The following is a 16774-nucleotide window of genomic DNA, read 5'->3' on the forward strand; positions in this document are numbered from 1 at the left end:
ACACAGCACTGTACCCAGCCCACCATGTCCTGAAGATGATCCTCATTCAAATGGATCGAAACGTCGTCGACTAAACAGCCAGACTATAGGCGCCCCTTTACAGTGGTTCTCCTTAGAAACATTAAATTAGGACACTATAATTGAATTGGAAACTATTGTATTATCACTGTATATATTTGCACCTTGCACTTTGCGCCGCTCACGCTGTATTCTTTGTCACTTGCGCTGCCGTAGTGTCACAATTCACTGCACTTGTGCACCCTGTACAACCCTTTGGGCTGATACTTGTTATCTGTTACTTGTTTAATTGCTCACACAGTGCTGTAATCAATTGTGTTTACGTGCCTTCCCCCCTCCCCTAAACCCTCCCCCCCTTTTTTCCTTGATTCTTTATAATATAAAATGATGCTTTCTAGCACTATTTTGAACGAAATAATTGACTCCTTGATCTTTCTAGGATAATACTGTATAGATATCCTTACCAGTCATTATTTATTAATTTGTTCAATCATACCCTTTGGGATATTGTTTTGTATACACGTCCTCACCGAAGGGGCGTGGTTATGCCTCTTGCTAAGTTTTTGGTTTATTCCTGCAAATTGCAGTGGATAACTACGGAGACTGTCCGGTGAATTATCACATAAGATATATTTTTTACATATAGAGCCTCACGGGAGGGTACGCCTTAGCGCGCGCGCACCACCGGAGGACTTTTTGGTAGGTCCTGATGAATGCTGAGCAAATTGCAACCAAAGCAGCAGAAACATGTTGACCATTTTTTGATATCTAACAGGACTCCGGTTCCTTAACTCAGAACCTTGTGCAGTCCATTCACATTGCTTTTAATCCAATGCAGGTTGGCCATTATTAAAGGTTTTTGTAAAGGCTACAACCTCTGCATTTTTTAACACACTTGCACACTCATTTATAGTCACATTCTAATTTGGGCACTGTTACACTCACCACATCCTGCTCTGCTGTAACCAGGCGTTGTAGCACGCTGGGGGGACATTCGGTCACCCCAGCGGGGACCCAACAATGAAGCATGTCACCAACTAGTAGTGAGTGTGGGTCCTTCAAAAAAGAAAGGATTTTTCCCTTCCCTTACGATAATCTGGGGTGATCATTGCACTCGGGAGGTATCCTCCTAAAAGGGGAGCTTGTTGGGTACTCACAGGGAGATAGATAGAAAATACTTTGTACATGTGCTTGTGGGAGTAATGACCACATTTAAAGTACGGAGCGAGTAAACAGACTTCACAATTTAATTTTGTAAGCACTATTTTTATTTCCACTTAGTCACTCCTTTGTTGTTATTCATGAATTTGCCTGGGGTACAGGAGTGTCAACTCATGCCCTCTCTCTCTTGTTGGTATTAACTCCCAGCCAGACTAGTCAGAAAAACATAATGACACCAGCAAAAAGTGAGAGTGACCATGAAAGGCAGATCCTACTTTCCTACACAAGTGATAGAAGCAGAGCCTGTTAAAGTCAAGCTTCCTCTGTCTTTAAATTTAGATGTTTGGTTTCCTGGCCTCTTTTGTCCCTGCTTGTGAGACTGATGTTGCTGTTGCTTTTGTTGGTTGGAATAAGAATATTGGGAGCAATACTGACTACATTGCCTGAATTGATGAAAATTAGATATATGTTGGAATGGCCACTTTGTCTGCCATCTGTAATATTTGTATGGCTGATGTTTTTTCATTGAGTTCATAGTTCTTTGCAATGTCAGTATTGGCTTTAATTGACTTTAGGCCTCATCCACATGTTTGCGGAAAACATTGTGCAAATCAAAGGGAACGCCCATAAATGTAGACTGAACCCCAGGCCTAAATGTAGTGCTCTTAAGCTATCAATAATATCTCATTGCTGCTTTGTTGACGATGTGGTAAACACCAAATAGCGAAGCATCAATTTATAGCATTAGTCAAAGAAACAGAGACATGTTCTACCACCTTAGGAACAATCTTAGCCTAAAAGCTGTCTTCCTTCAGTACTTTGTGAATGAATGGAGGTGTGTATGACCATGGCCATATCTATTCTACAATATTTGAAGGGAACTCAGCATGCTATAGAATGCCTCTCCAATTTTTGGGAAATAACATTTGTGATTCTGGGTCCAGAACAGTTTACCTAGGGACTTGAGCAGTAATTTGAGATGTGACGTTGTGTGTACCATCTATTACTACAACCGTCTAATATGTTTACAAGTTGCTTATCTGTGTAGGCACCTGCTTGACAGGATTAGAGATTTTAGCTGGTACAGTCTGTTAAGCTATAGGCTTAAACAGAAGGCAAAGGATGCATGTGCTTGCGCTCTGGAGATTTTGATCTTTCCTTTTCCTCTTCAACATTAGTATCTGAATATGGAGGTTACAGGCTGAGTTGCATCTTGGCCCTTGGTCAGACATTCATAAAACACTTAATTCCATCTAACTCATGATCTTCTTCTTTACCCTACCTTTCCTGGCGTGATGTGAGGTATTGCAGTAATTTTGCAGAATGTTGTACTGGAGAGACCACTAATAAATGAAGTGGCATAACTGAAGGTAATTCTGAAATAAAAAAATGCAGAAGACAACACTGAGATAAATCCTGTAGAAGGTGTAAAAGAAATGTCTGTTTGCTATACATCTGCAGTTGAATAAGCCATCAACGAGCAGACGGTGCGATGGCCGTTAATCTGCCATCATGAACACATATCAGATTAATTGCTCCACAGTGGCAGTGCGGTTGTTGACTGGTGAGTCTTTGCCCTAAAATGCTGTAGATGATGATTTTTTCAATGACGGCAGCTTTTTCATCGATGATAAGCCTGCCAGCAGTTCTGTCATTGTCAATATGGACACAAAGGGTACCTCAGTTTATAGACAATATTTTCATCCTTAGTAATAGACAATGAGCTTGTCAACAACAGGATGGCCATCAATGGGTACAGGCTAGGAAGTCTTTTCTGTGGATTTTGTTTTCAGAGGCAATTCAAGGCTAGATGGCACTAACCTTTTAGATTTTTGCTGGTGCTTCCAGATGAGATCAAATCCTTGTCCAATAGCAGTTTTACAGAGGAACACCTGCTTACATGAGATAGAAGCTTTCGCCTTCACCCCAAGAATCCCAAAGTCAGTCTTCTTTCTCTGTCCTTCAGATTCTTGGTTAAAATCCACTACATGTGTTACACTTCTTTGGGCCATGACTTTGGTGGAGGCAGACAAGGCTCTTACTGAGAGCAACCACCAAATAGACTAGGCCTGGGCGGTAAATTCCGTCCCGCTCTCGGAATTTGGGTAATTTCGCGTTGCGCGGAGAACGCGAAATTGCCCAAAATTCTGCGTTCCGCGCCTTCGTGAATCTTGAACCTTTCATAGATTCACATGCTTGTATCAGAGTAGAGAGTAGTACAAAAATTTCACAGCGTTTCCAGGATAGAATCCCAGAAGGATCACTGACATAATATCGATTACACTCATTTAGAACTACAAAAATATTGAGGTTAAAATATCGAATACAAAAATATCGAATTCCTATCTATAAACAGGTAAGTACAAAAATATTGAATCAAAAATATTGTTTAAAAAAGATATAGGGCCAGATGTAGGTAAGTTAATTTTACCAATTCATAAATACCGAATTTTACCGATTCGGTTTTTATGAATCGGTAAAATTGAAGGAGGGAGATGTAGAAAGAATCGGTAATTGAATTACCGATTCTGTAAGAATCGGTATTTACCGAATCGGTAAATACCGATTCGGTAATGCCCATTGATTCCTATGGGCATTGAAGCCCATAGGAATCAATGGGCATTACCGAATCGGTATTTACCGATTCGGTAAATACCGAATTTTGCAGGGATGCAGGGGGTGTCACTTTGACACCCTCTAGCACCCCGATTTAAGGCATGTGTGACATGTGGCACACAGACATGCCCTAAGGGCATGTCCGTCTGTCACATGCCATAGGTGTGCATGCACACATGTGCATGCACACCTGGAATTGGTATTTTACCACCCAATTGGATTGGGTGTTAAAATACCGATTCGGTAAGGCCTGTGGGACTCAGAAGAGTCCCACCTACATTTCAAAATTACCGAATCGGTAAAAATACCGATTCGGTAAATTTACTGATTCGGTAAATTTACCGAATCGGGAAAATAGGCCACCTACATATGGAATGACCATTTACCGGTCGGTAAATGGCCACCTACATCTGGCCCATAGTTAGTCAAAATATCAAATTTTTTAAAATGTCCTGAAAGTAATTTAAAATTAATGAAATATTAAAACTAATTAACTAAAATATACCTAAAAATACTTAATTAACCTTAAAATTATTAAATAATTAATTTAAGTTATAAAAAAACATACAATTTCATTTTTTTAAACATATATATATATATAAATATATATATTAACATAGTATTAATAAAAAATATACAATATTTTTATCGTAGGATAGCGGGAGGGTAAAATTTACTATTACCACTCCAGTGAGTACAACAGTAGGGAAAGCGTTGGATAGCGTAGAGGTAAAAATTACTATTTCCACTCCAGTGAGTGCAACAGTAGGGAAAGCGTTGGATAGCGTCGGGGTAAAAAGTACTAATCCCACTCCAGAGAGTGCAACAGTAGGGAAAGCGTAGGATATCGTAGGGGTAAAAATTAATATTCCCACTCCAGAGAGTGCAACAGTAGGGAAAGCGTTGGATAGCATAGGGGTAAAAATTGCTATTTCCACTCCAGAGAGTGCAACAGTAGGGAAAGCGTTGGATAGCGAAAGGGTAAAAATTACTATTCCCACTCCAGAGAGTGCAACAGTAGGGAAAGTATTGGATAGCGTAGGGGTAAAAATTACTATTCCCACTCCAGAGAGTGCAACAGTAGGGAAAGCATTGGATCGCCTAGGGGTACAAATGACTATTCCCACTCTAATGAGCTTAATAGTAGGGAAAGTAAATATTTAATATATTAATAAAAACTAAAAATTAAATATCAATACCAATAAATAATATATTAAAAGTAATTATCAATTTAATATAATATAATAAATAATGAATTAAAAACACAAATAAATATAAAATATTAAAATTGATTACCTATTAATAAAAATGAATTACCAATTAACAGTTAATTAATTAACAAATAAAAATTAATTAACAATTAATTCAAAATAAATACCAATACATAAATTAAAATGTTTAATTAATTACAATTAAATTACTTCCCACCCTATTCCCCTATAAACACACAACCCGCTACGGAAAATAAATTAATAAAATTAACATAATTATTAATGAATCAATTATTAAAAATAATTAGCATTTAAAAATTAATTAATTACCAACTAAAAATAATTAACAATTCATTCAAAATAAATACCAATAAATAAATAAAAATATGTATTTAATTACAATTAAATTACTTCCCACCCTATTCCCCTATAAATCCACAACCCACTACAGAATTAAATTACGCAAAAAATTAAATTACATAAAATTCATTACTTAAAATAAATTACAAAAACAATATACACTTATAACACATATACTAACATACAAAACACTTTAAAAAATTTGATATTATAAAAAATTCGATATATTTTAATACCTATACTATATACTTCGATATTTTGACTTTCTATATTTATGAAAATCGATATTAAATTACTTACCTTAAATTCGATATTTTTGTTGACTATATTCTGTCCATTCGATATTTTTTCCATTTTATATTTTTACTTCGATATTAATGTAAGTCGATATTTTGAAATCAAAATTTTGTATAGTTACCACCCCGTGAACTCTGGGCTCTGCTTCTAAATGTTGTGATGTCTCATCTATTGGACACCATCCAGAATTAATAAATATTCTCTGTAAACTACGAAGTGCATAATTCAAACATTTGTTCATATTTCCTTATATTCATCTATATATACACATGTATACTTTGACAAATAAGTATATATAGCTTGAACAGAAAAATACCTTATTGAAATAGACACCGAAGAACTGCTTGTCCCACTGCTGTGTCCTCCTTCCACGCAGTATCTAGAAAATAGTGTCTAGTAAAAGTGTGAATGCTCTTCCAGGTCGCTGCTCTGCAGATGTCTGGCAGTGACACTCCTACAAACAAGGCCGTTGAGGTCGCCATCTTACTGGTGGAATGTGCTTGCACCTTGGAGCGCAGGGGTTTCCTGGCCTTTTCGTGACATTTGATAATAGCTGATGTTATCCATCTTAAAATACTTGATTTGGATAATGCCTGACCTTTCTCGGCCCACCAAAGGCTATGAACAACTGTTTTGTCTTTCTGAACAATTTCATTCTGTCGATGTAGAACTTTAAACATCTTTTGATGTCTAGAGAGTGTAAATCTCTCTCCGCTTCTGTTGAAGGATTTCCAAAAAATGTAGGTAACACTACCGGTTCGTTGAGATGAAATATTGTAGGAACCTTAGGAATGAATCTTGGGTTTGTCCCTGTGTCATTTTGTCTTGCCAAAACTGGAGAAAGGGTTCTGCAATTGAGAAAGCTTGGATTACGCTAACTCTCCTAGCAGATGTGAGAGCCAACTGCAATGCTGTCTTCCACGATATGAATTGCAGATCTTTATGTATCGGTTCAAATGAAGCTTTATGAGTTGAGTACTGTATTAAGATGCCAAGGGATCAGAGGGTGCTGAATCGGAGGGAACACTCTGAAAAGTCCTTTGATGAATTCCTTGACCACCCTTTGTGACTGACTGACTGAAGTTTTTATTAAGCGCTCGAATGCCGCGGCGTCTTGACCAGAGCGAAGGTTGATTTGGAACTCTTCTATATCTTGAAATTGCTGCCAAGTGTACTTTTAAGGAGGCATAAGAAAGGTCTGCTTTAGACAAATGAAGAAGATATGGCAGAATTTGTTCGGGAGAAGCTGTGAAAGGATGCAAAGCCTGAGATGCACACCACTGACAAAATCTCTTCCATTTTGCCATATATGTTTTGTTTATTGAAACTGCCCGAGGTTGAGACACTATGTCCCTGCCCTCTTGAGGGATGTTTAGGGATTGGAATTCATGTTCGTGAGGTTCCATGCTGATAAGTTCAGCGATGTCAAATTTGGGTAGATAATTTGTCAGTTGTTCATAGAAATCAGATCCTGTGCTATCGGAAACTGGATCCTGGGGGCTATTGAAAGATATAGAGAGCCATGCTTGCCTCGGCCAAGCTGAAGCTATCAAGTGGCATGGCTCTGATCTCATTTTGTGAAGTACCCTTGATAACAGAGGAAATGGAGGAAAGGCATAAGCGAACATTCCTGTCCATTGTAGGTGTAATGCATTCCCCCATTATCCCGCCTGTGGGAATCTGCTTGCGAACTGTTTGCATTTTGAGTTGTTCTCGGTTGCGAACAAATCTAACGTTGGCGTGCCCCACCGCCGTAACACTCTTAGCAGTTGGATTTGGTCTAGTTCCCACTCGTGGGACACACTGGTTGACCTGCTCAGAACATCTGCCCTTGTGTTGTGTATCCCTTGAATATGTTGGACCTGAATGGAGATGTTATGAAGTAGGAGCCATCTTCAAATTTCATGTGCTTGTGTCGAGAGTAGCTTCGATCTTGTACCTCCTTGTTTCAAGAGGTAGAACATTGTTGTTGTACTGTCTGTTCTTATCATTACAGTATAATTGTGTATCATTGGGAGAAAAGCTTTTAGAACCAAGAAAACCACTTTCAGTTCTAGCATGTTGATGTGTAACTGAGCCTCTTGTTTTGACCAGTGACCTTGAATCTCGAGGTCCTGTAGATGTGCCGCCCAGCCTTGCAGCGTTGCAGCGAGGCATCTGACGTCATTACATACCTGGGATGTTGGGGTTTGGATGTCAGACTTTGTATTAGATGCTTTCTGGTCTTCCACCATGACAGAGCTTTGAGGAGATATGGAGATCCGATCCTCGAAGGACCCCTGTGACTGTATCCACTATTTGTCGAGGAGTTCCTGTAAAGGTCTCATCTGCAGACGGCAATTTGGTACCAATGGGATACAGGAAGACATCATCCCCAACAAGGACTTGTATATTCTCACTGAAGTGTACTTTTTTGACTGCAGGGATGAAGCCAGAGTTAGAATTTTCCGAATCCGCTCCTCTGATGGATAGGCTTTTGAATCTTTTGTGTGGAGAAGTGTGGCTCAATTGTTAGAGGAGGCATACCCGAAAGCTGAGGTCAGACCAGGGACCAGGGTTCAATTCCTGACGCGGCAGGGTCTGAGCCCAAGTGTCCATGGACTCGATAATTCTCACTTCGGTGCCTGCTCGAATCACGGGTTCACACTCTGCAACTCTGGGCAATAGCTTGCTTAATCTCCACTACGGCCCCCCGCGGCGGGATGCCTGGCTTTCACCTTGGGGATGCCCAGTACGGGTTATCTCACAGGGAAAAGCCAGGACGGGTTCCCAATGGAAGCGCCGGGACACCCCGTTGGGGTAGCTGTGCGCTATATAAGATACACTAAAAAAAAAAAAAAGCATGGCCCCTAGAAATTGAAGGGATTGTGAAGGTACTATGGACGACTTTTCCAGATTGATTTGCAGGCCCAGGCGATGAAATAGATCCATGCAGCATTTTAGAGAGATCTCAACTTTCCTGTAAGATGGTCCTTTTATAAGCCAATCGTCCAGATATGGGAAGATTTGATGCCCTTGTAATCTTAGGTGAGCCGTGGCTAGTGCCATGCATTTTGTAAAGACCCTTAGGGGCCGATTTTAGTCCAAAGGGCAACACCTTGAATTGGTAGTGGCGCCCCTCCACTACAAAACACAGATACTTTCTGTGTTTTACATGAATCGGGATATGAAAATAAGCATCCAAGAGATCTAGGGATGCCATGAAATCTTTTTTGCGTAGAAGCAAGAGAATCTCCTGAAGTGAGAGCATGCTGAACGGAATTTTCTTGATGAACTGGTTCAGATCCCTCAGGTCCAATACTTGTCTCCATTATGATGTTAGTTTTTTCTTTATCAGAAAGAAATGTGAGTAAAATCCTTTTCCTCTTTGAGGACAAGGAACTTCCTCTATAGCCCCCTTCTGTATCAGAGATAGAACTTCTGCTCTGAGAGCTGGAAGATGTTGCTGCTGTCTGAAGACAGGAGGTTGATTTGGGGGTATCTGTACAAATTCCAGGGTATGGCCTCGATTAATTATATCCAATACCCATCTGTCTGTTGTTATTGACAGTCAATGTTTCGAGAAGAGAGAGAGATAATCGTCGTTGTCTGGATCTGACCAGGTGGAGGGCGTCTTGATAAACTCACTGCCGTCTATTAGATTGCTGTGCTTTTCCTCTAGCAGGATTCTTTCCTCTAGATTGCTGATGAAAAGAGGGATTTAAGTAACAATATTGCTGGTTAGAGGGATATTGGCGGTAACTTTGCTGGCTGTATGGCTGGTACCTGTTGGAATGGTACGAAGAAGATCTTTGTCCGAATTGTCCTCTAGCTCCTCACCTCCGAAAGGACTGGAATCTGCCCTGTTGAAGAGACCCCAGCGCTTGCGCTGTGTCCGTATCTGCCTTGATTCCTTGGAGAGCATCATCTATGCGTTTACCAAAGAGATTCTCCCAGTCGAAAGGCATGTCAATGATTTTTGCCTGTACTTCCGACCTAAAAGAGGAAGCTTTCAGCCAACCTTACCTTCTGAGGGCCACCGCTCCTGCCATTTGATGAAACGCCACTGACGAGATGTCCATAGCAATATCAATGGATTCAGAGCCCGCCTTAGCCCCATAATGTAAAATAGCTGCTGCTTCCTCTTTTTTATCCTCTGGCAGGTGAGCCAACAGTGGCGCTAAATCGGACCACATCTGTCTGTTATAACGACTGATGAGAGCCATAGCATTTGCCGCTTTGATGGTAGATGCTGCCATTATTGCAAGCCGCTTCCCTGCTAGATCCATTCATCTTCCTTCCTTGTCAGGGGGAGCTACAGATGTGGAGACAGGATTTTTAGAGTGTCTCTGTGCTGCCTGCATTACCACCCACTCTGGGAGTGAGTGTTCGATCAAACACGCAGGCGAAGATTCCGGCGCCCGGTATTTCTGTCAATCCTAGGAACCGAAGCCGCCATCAATGCTGGTGTTTTCAAGGTTTTCAGACCTTCATCCCAGATATGTTGGATGATTGGGATTGATCTAGCCGACTTCCTTGAATCTTCTTTGAAATCATATAGGAAACATTCTGTTTCCTGTTCTGGCATCTGGAGTTCAAATCTTTTAGCTGCTTTCTCCATAATATCATGGAATCCTCTGATGTCCTGTGGAGGAGAGTTTGCTGGAGAAGGTGATAGTGAACATATTCATCCCATTTCACACCTACTGGGGTGTCATGAAGAAGTTCCCCTTCCTCTGGCTGCTCTTCTCCATCACTCCTTGTAAAGTCATCTCGTATTGTGACAACTGGAAAAGATCGCAATTTATGCACTGTAGGTGTAGGCGGGGCTACTGGCACTTGTGCAGGTGTGACTGGAGCGCTTGCAGCAGGGGAATTAGCTTCAGGAAAACAACGGTAGTATTTGTCGATCATGTGACGTAAGTCCATCACCAATGAGATAGGCATTGAGATAGATTCTTCCCTCTCATCAGCTTGTTGTTCCTCCTCTTCCTCCTAGCCAAATGACCCATATCTTTTTGATTTTGCTTGAGGACAATCTTTAAAGGAATAGACCTCTTGAACCTCCTGGCCTTCTTCCTCATCAGTCTCTTGGCTCTTAATCTTCAGTTGAGAGGGACTGTAAGCCACTCCTGAAGACTCCTCATATTCTGACTCCTGCATTTCTAGCAAATTTGACGGAGGCAGCGGAGAAATTTTCGTCCATGCCGTAAATTCAGAGGATTTCTTTACCGTTGACGAGCACGTCCATGAGTGGAAAGATCTAATAGAGATCATAGTCTTCGACTTTGGTGACTTAAAAGCCGTCGTCGACGGAGCCGCCGTCGATGAAGCTCCTGTCATCGAGATTCGAATGGTCGTCGACGGAACTGCCGTCGAAGTTGTAGTCGTCGACGAGGTCGTCGTCGATTGTATCGTTGACGGGGATGTAACTCGTCCCATCGACGGAGTCGTCGTCGTCGACGGTGTAGTCTTGATCACTGCCGTCGACACCGCAGTCGTCGAGATTGTAGTTGTCGACGATGTTGTCGTCGACGTCTTCACAGGAACTATAACTGGAGACACCACAGTCTTCATCGGCGGAGCAAAAGACACTCCCCTTGAAACTGGGGATTTCTTCAGAGGAGTCCGATGGAGAGAAGATGATGAGGTCTCTTTTCCCTTAGTTGTCTGTTTCTTAGGATCTACAGATTCTTCTGAAGTGGAAGACTTCCTCTTTTTAGAAGACTGGCTCGTGGATTCCTCCTCTGAATCTGAATCTGAGGCGGCCTTCTTCTTCTGAAGCCACAACAGAAGACGTGCCTCTCTATCTCTCAAAGTTTTAGCTGAAAAGGTTCTGCAGTTTTGCAGTCCTTAAATACATGTTTGGGGTGAAGGCAGTATAGGCAGTCCTTATGTGGATCTTCAGACAAAAGCCTCACTTTTCCACAGGATTTGCAGGGCCTGTAAAGCCTCTTTTTAGAGCTTGCAGCCATAGTAAGATACTAGATGAAGCACAGTACCATGAATCCAGAAGAAAATTTGACAGTTGAAAAGATCAAAAGTTCACTCAGGAACAAACTAAGCAGAGCTCAGGGAGACTCCTTCTGACACGAAGGCGGTTGGAAATCTAAGGTAGGAGAGCTCTGCTGGGGAGTGCAATGTCAGGGCTTTCTGCTGATTGGCTGAATTTTGGACCAAACAAAAAGGAGGTCTGGTTACCAAATTATGTCATTCCCTATGGGATTTTCTATGCAGTTTTTCTCTATGATACTGCTTTGGTCATTCTGTTACCATGAGACTCCCACCATGACGACGGGGAAGATACAAGCATGTGAATCTATGAAAGATTCAATACTGGAGAATGCACATTACTTTGGTAAATCTGAATATCAAGTGTTTCCAGCCTGAAGACAATTGATGCAAGCATGTGACTATGAGAGATCCAATGCTGGAAAACGTTGGTCAGTGAGGGTTTTCAGCCTGATGACGGGGAATATATTCAAGCATGTGGTGAATCTATGAAGAAAAGAACATTCCAGGCCACTATCTGAGTCTTCTATTGGGGTCCCACAGCAGATGAAATAGTTTATAGGATTTTCCGCTTCCACCTCAGTGCTTTGTTGGCCTCTCTGCGGTACAAAAGGAGGTACCACCCCCTTTTGTACCGCTTTTTTGTTGGCCTCTCTGGACATCCTCATAGAATGAAACTAAAGAAAAAGAATCACAGGTCCGATCACAAATGGTATTCGCATATTTAAATGAGCAAACCAGCACTATCCTTGTCTTCAAGGTGAATGTCAAAATACTTGACATCAGAGGGTTCAGATTAGAGATTCTTGATGTCAAGAAGATGGCTATCATATTCCATGACGGCTTCAACATTGAGACATGTACCATGGAGGTGCTCAATAACATTGACATTTGCTGTTGAGATCTATAGCTTTGAGATGTTTAACTTTACGACATAGATCTCTATCTAAAACAAGATATATAACACCTTGACACTCAACTTCTTAGTCTTGCTATTGGTTGACAAATTGTTCTCTCAGTTGCCAAAGAGACACCCCTACTTGATGCCTATTGAGAAGATAATAGGTAGAAGACAACGTATGCCAATTAGTATAAGGCAATACCTCCATCTCAAAGACTACCATCAAAAAGGGTGCGGATACTTATTCCAGATTACCCTTGTCCAGTATGAACATTAGTCATAGGGACAGATCCCATTTGAGGGGCCATAGAGCAAACAGGAGCTACTGGGCCTCAAAAATGGGGGTTGAGGTTGTTTGCCCCAGGGTTTGAACTACTATGGCTCTCTAAACTCGCCTTACACACTTGACTCTCAATAGCAGTGATGGCAAGCAGGCACAGGTTTCTCAGGGAGCTAGTGTGGGGAACTTAGCTTATATCACATATAATTGAAGAATTTCAAAAACCTGGGCCAATTTATACTACAGAATATATGTATTTTCCTACAAATTTGTAAATTACATGTACTCTCTCAGTCTGTCAAGTCAAGAACATCTAATAAATATGGAGAATCACCTGGAACTCATGAAATATGTGCAGAATTTTATTAAGCTTTTTCTGCTCAATTGACACCACATGTACTTCACCTTTTCCAAGAATTTAGTGAAATAAGTGAAATATCGGGATCATTTAAGGAATAGTATTTCCGAAAGCAGACAAAGATTTTACTATAATATTAAATTACTGATCAATCATAATAATAAATCAAGATTGCAAAATATATGGCAAATATTAGCGAACAACTTGTTAAAGTACTTAATAGTATCATTAATACTGACTACATCAGTTTTATGAAAGGTAGAGTCTCAGCTATTAATACTAGACTCAACAGTCGTATATTAGAGAATATTTCTTCTATACAGGATCCTATAGGTTTGCTTTCATGATTAGATTTTGAAAAAAGCATTAGATAAAGTTGACTGCCAATTTTGTTTTCTTTGTGCTTTCAGAATTTTTCAATTTGGTAGTAGTTTTATATGCTCAATCATCTGTTAAGGTCTTTGAGAATGGCTGTTTTCATCATCTTTTCAATGTTATAAGACACCAGACAAGGATGTCCGTTATCTCATTTATTATTTTAACTAGCTAGATGTTCTTCTTCAAACCTCAGCTGATGCTGATGATGCTTTGTATGTAATCCAGAATACCCCAACCAGTTATATTTAAGCTCATAAATAGCTATGATGCTTTATTAGGTCATACTCTTAACATTAATAACACTGAGTTTTTCCCTATATTTGATGTCCATCTGACATACTTCTCCACCCAATATTTTGTTGTGTTTAAAATATAAGATAAACTATCTCATTATTTTTTCAAATTCAACAAAAGGCACCATAAAATTTAATTGTGATCATATAATTAGTAAAATCAAAGAGAAGCTTGATAGATGTTCATCCCTTCATCTAAACTGGAGGGGTAAGATTGAAGTCATTAGAATGGCAATTGTCTCACAAATATTATGTATACTTTCTATGCTTCCGGTTTCCTGTTACTTTCATCAAGACCTTAGATAGAAATATTTCGAAATTTATTTGGAACAATAAAAAACCTCAAAGTACATACAATAAACAGAGATCATGCAAACTGAATAGCAGAAGAGGCTTACCAAATTTTCTCAAATACCAAACAGCCTTTCTATTAAACATGGTGCATTATGGCTTCATAGGCCTAATGTGTCAAGTTTACCTAAATAGGCTAAAATTGAACAAATTATAATCAAGCATTTTCCTTTATCCACTCTGTTGTCTATCCCCAATTCAAATGTATTTTCGTTATTAAAACTGGAACATTCAGACTTCTTTTTTCTATTTATTTATTTTATTTATTTGTCGGATTTATAATGCGCATAGCTGCCTCAGCGACGGGGCATCCCAGCGCAGCCCGCAGACTCCAAGACACGAACCAGAGAGCAGAGGGGTTTAAGCCGGAAAAAGCCAGGTCTTTATGGCCTTCCGGAACGCAAGTTGGTTCTGGCATATCAAACTCTCCAACAAGACTCCTTTGAGGTATTACCCTTTAATTAAATGTAATAAAAACACTACACATTAGTGTTCATGAATTGAAGGAAGGATTATCTCCTTACATGATGTTTGTCAAGGAGATATGTTTTTATCATTCGCAGAGTAGCAAAGTAAGTTTAATTTACCACCTTCAGATTATAGCAAATATAAATTATTAAGTAATAGAAGTATTTGAATCTTAAATAGTTTTTCGAATATTTTACTGGTAGACAAACCATCACATACAGAAATATGGCTGAATAGTTTCAATAAGAATGGGCATGCCATTTCTAAAATGTGTAAACATACATTAGCCGGGTGGATCCAGTTTATATATGGTTAGAAATTTCTGGAATAATGAACTATCTCTCATTTACGGAAAAAGGTTGGCAAAAGATATGGTTGTTCACTACCTCAGATTCCCTTACTGTCATTTTATATTAAACCAATATGCATGTATTACAAAATTGTTTATGTACACCTCACAAGTTAATCAAAGCCTGTTTGACAGGTTTGTTGCGTTGTTGCCATTATAAATCACCTGAATGCATGTTAAAGCATGTCTTATTTATCAGTCTTCATATTTCAAAATTGTTGTCAGATATCTGGAATAGTTGTACAAAGACTTATTTTACTATACAAATTAATTATATGTAAATCTTTTATTTTAATGAGTCCAATCAATTGTTCATCATCACAAAAAATTGATTGTATAATGTCCTCAGCTACTAAATTAATTACTTCTAATTGGAAAGTTATTCTTTGGCTTTCAGTACATAGATGGGGGTTTAGATAACGTTTAGGGGCAAAAGGTTTATTATTGCATCCCTTAAAAATGAATCTTCATTTCAAATGTTTTAGAAACCAATTGAGGATTATGTTGATATATTGCTAGTCTCATATACCATTGTTGTAATACTTGTATAATGATATGTTTTAGTATTATGTCATACATATATATATTCTATAGGTATCTCTAGTTTAGTTACCTTTCTATTTTATTTCATGTTTAATGTTTCAATAATGCGAATTTACCTCCCTCTAGGTATGAATTGATTAATTGATAAATATGTTTCTTTTATTGCAACAATATATATTTTATATTGAGTTTCCTTTTTTTGTATTGACAGTATACACGTGTAATAATATAAATAAAATGTAACTTAAAGTATAAATGTGCTCCAGCTCAGGCAGAGCTTCTGCTGCGTAACCACAACTCCTTCCTGTGTTTTCTTGCTTGCTGTAGAGGGATTCCAATTGGTTTGTCGCTCTTGGCTTTGGGACAATAATGCCGGTAAATTACACCCTGCTCTATATTTGCCTGACCAGCGATGAACATCCAATATTAACATTATTATAGCTTATTTACAAATTTCACCAATGTAATGTTATTCATATTCCTTGCCAAGCATGGCTTGTAAGCCTCAATTACTAAAACAATGAGCCAACAAACATTCAGTGGAGGAAAGCAATATGCAAATCAACTCAAAAGAGTAGAAAAAAGTGGCAGAGCTTGACAAAATACCCATCAACTGCTGTGTTGGCCCAGTTTCAAAAAGATGCAACTCTCATGAGTGGAACTTCACAAAACAACTGGTGTGGAGGAAGTTGAAGGAAGATCATCATTAACGGAGCAGGTTTGTGAAATGACATACTAATGTGACTCTCAATGGCAAAGAAGCAAACGTTTGGTTTGGTACTTAATAATAAACATCTCTGCTGGCTGCCGTTATGCTGGCCAGCTTTGAATAGGAGCAGTCTAGCTCTTACTGAGTAAACCCTTAGGAGCCAGACATATATGGTGATTCATTGTAAGTGGGAGGGAGGATGTTTATGAGACAATTCTCCTATGGGAAACTCTAATATGCCAGAAGAAAAGTATGTTGGGTCAAGAGGGGAATGCCAGCATAAGTTATTGTTTCTAAATTGTTAAGAGTTTTGACTGAGTCTGAACCCTTTGTAGTAAGATACTATCTGTCACTGCAGTGTTTAAAGGAACATGCTCTAACCGGCACAGCCTATTTGACTCTTTATTTTGTGACCTGCTTAGTGCATCAACTGTGGCTATCCAATATGTGTGCATCTCCTTAGTCAGGACACAAATGGGAATGGGAGCAG

General features: G+C 39.4%; 1 protein-coding gene across 1 annotated transcript in view; it reads right to left on the bottom strand.

The window, feature by feature from the left end:
• The window catches only part of LOC147709519 (dynein regulatory complex protein 1-like), a 546368-nt gene that overhangs the window by 133827 nt on the left and 395767 nt on the right, over positions 1-16774 (bottom strand). The gene's annotated exons all lie outside the window — the stretch shown is intronic.

Source organism: Lissotriton vulgaris, chromosome 6, assembly GCF_964263255.1.
Source record: "Lissotriton vulgaris chromosome 6, aLisVul1.2, whole genome shotgun sequence".
NCBI classification, from domain to species: domain Eukaryota; kingdom Metazoa; phylum Chordata; class Amphibia; order Caudata; family Salamandridae; genus Lissotriton; species Lissotriton vulgaris.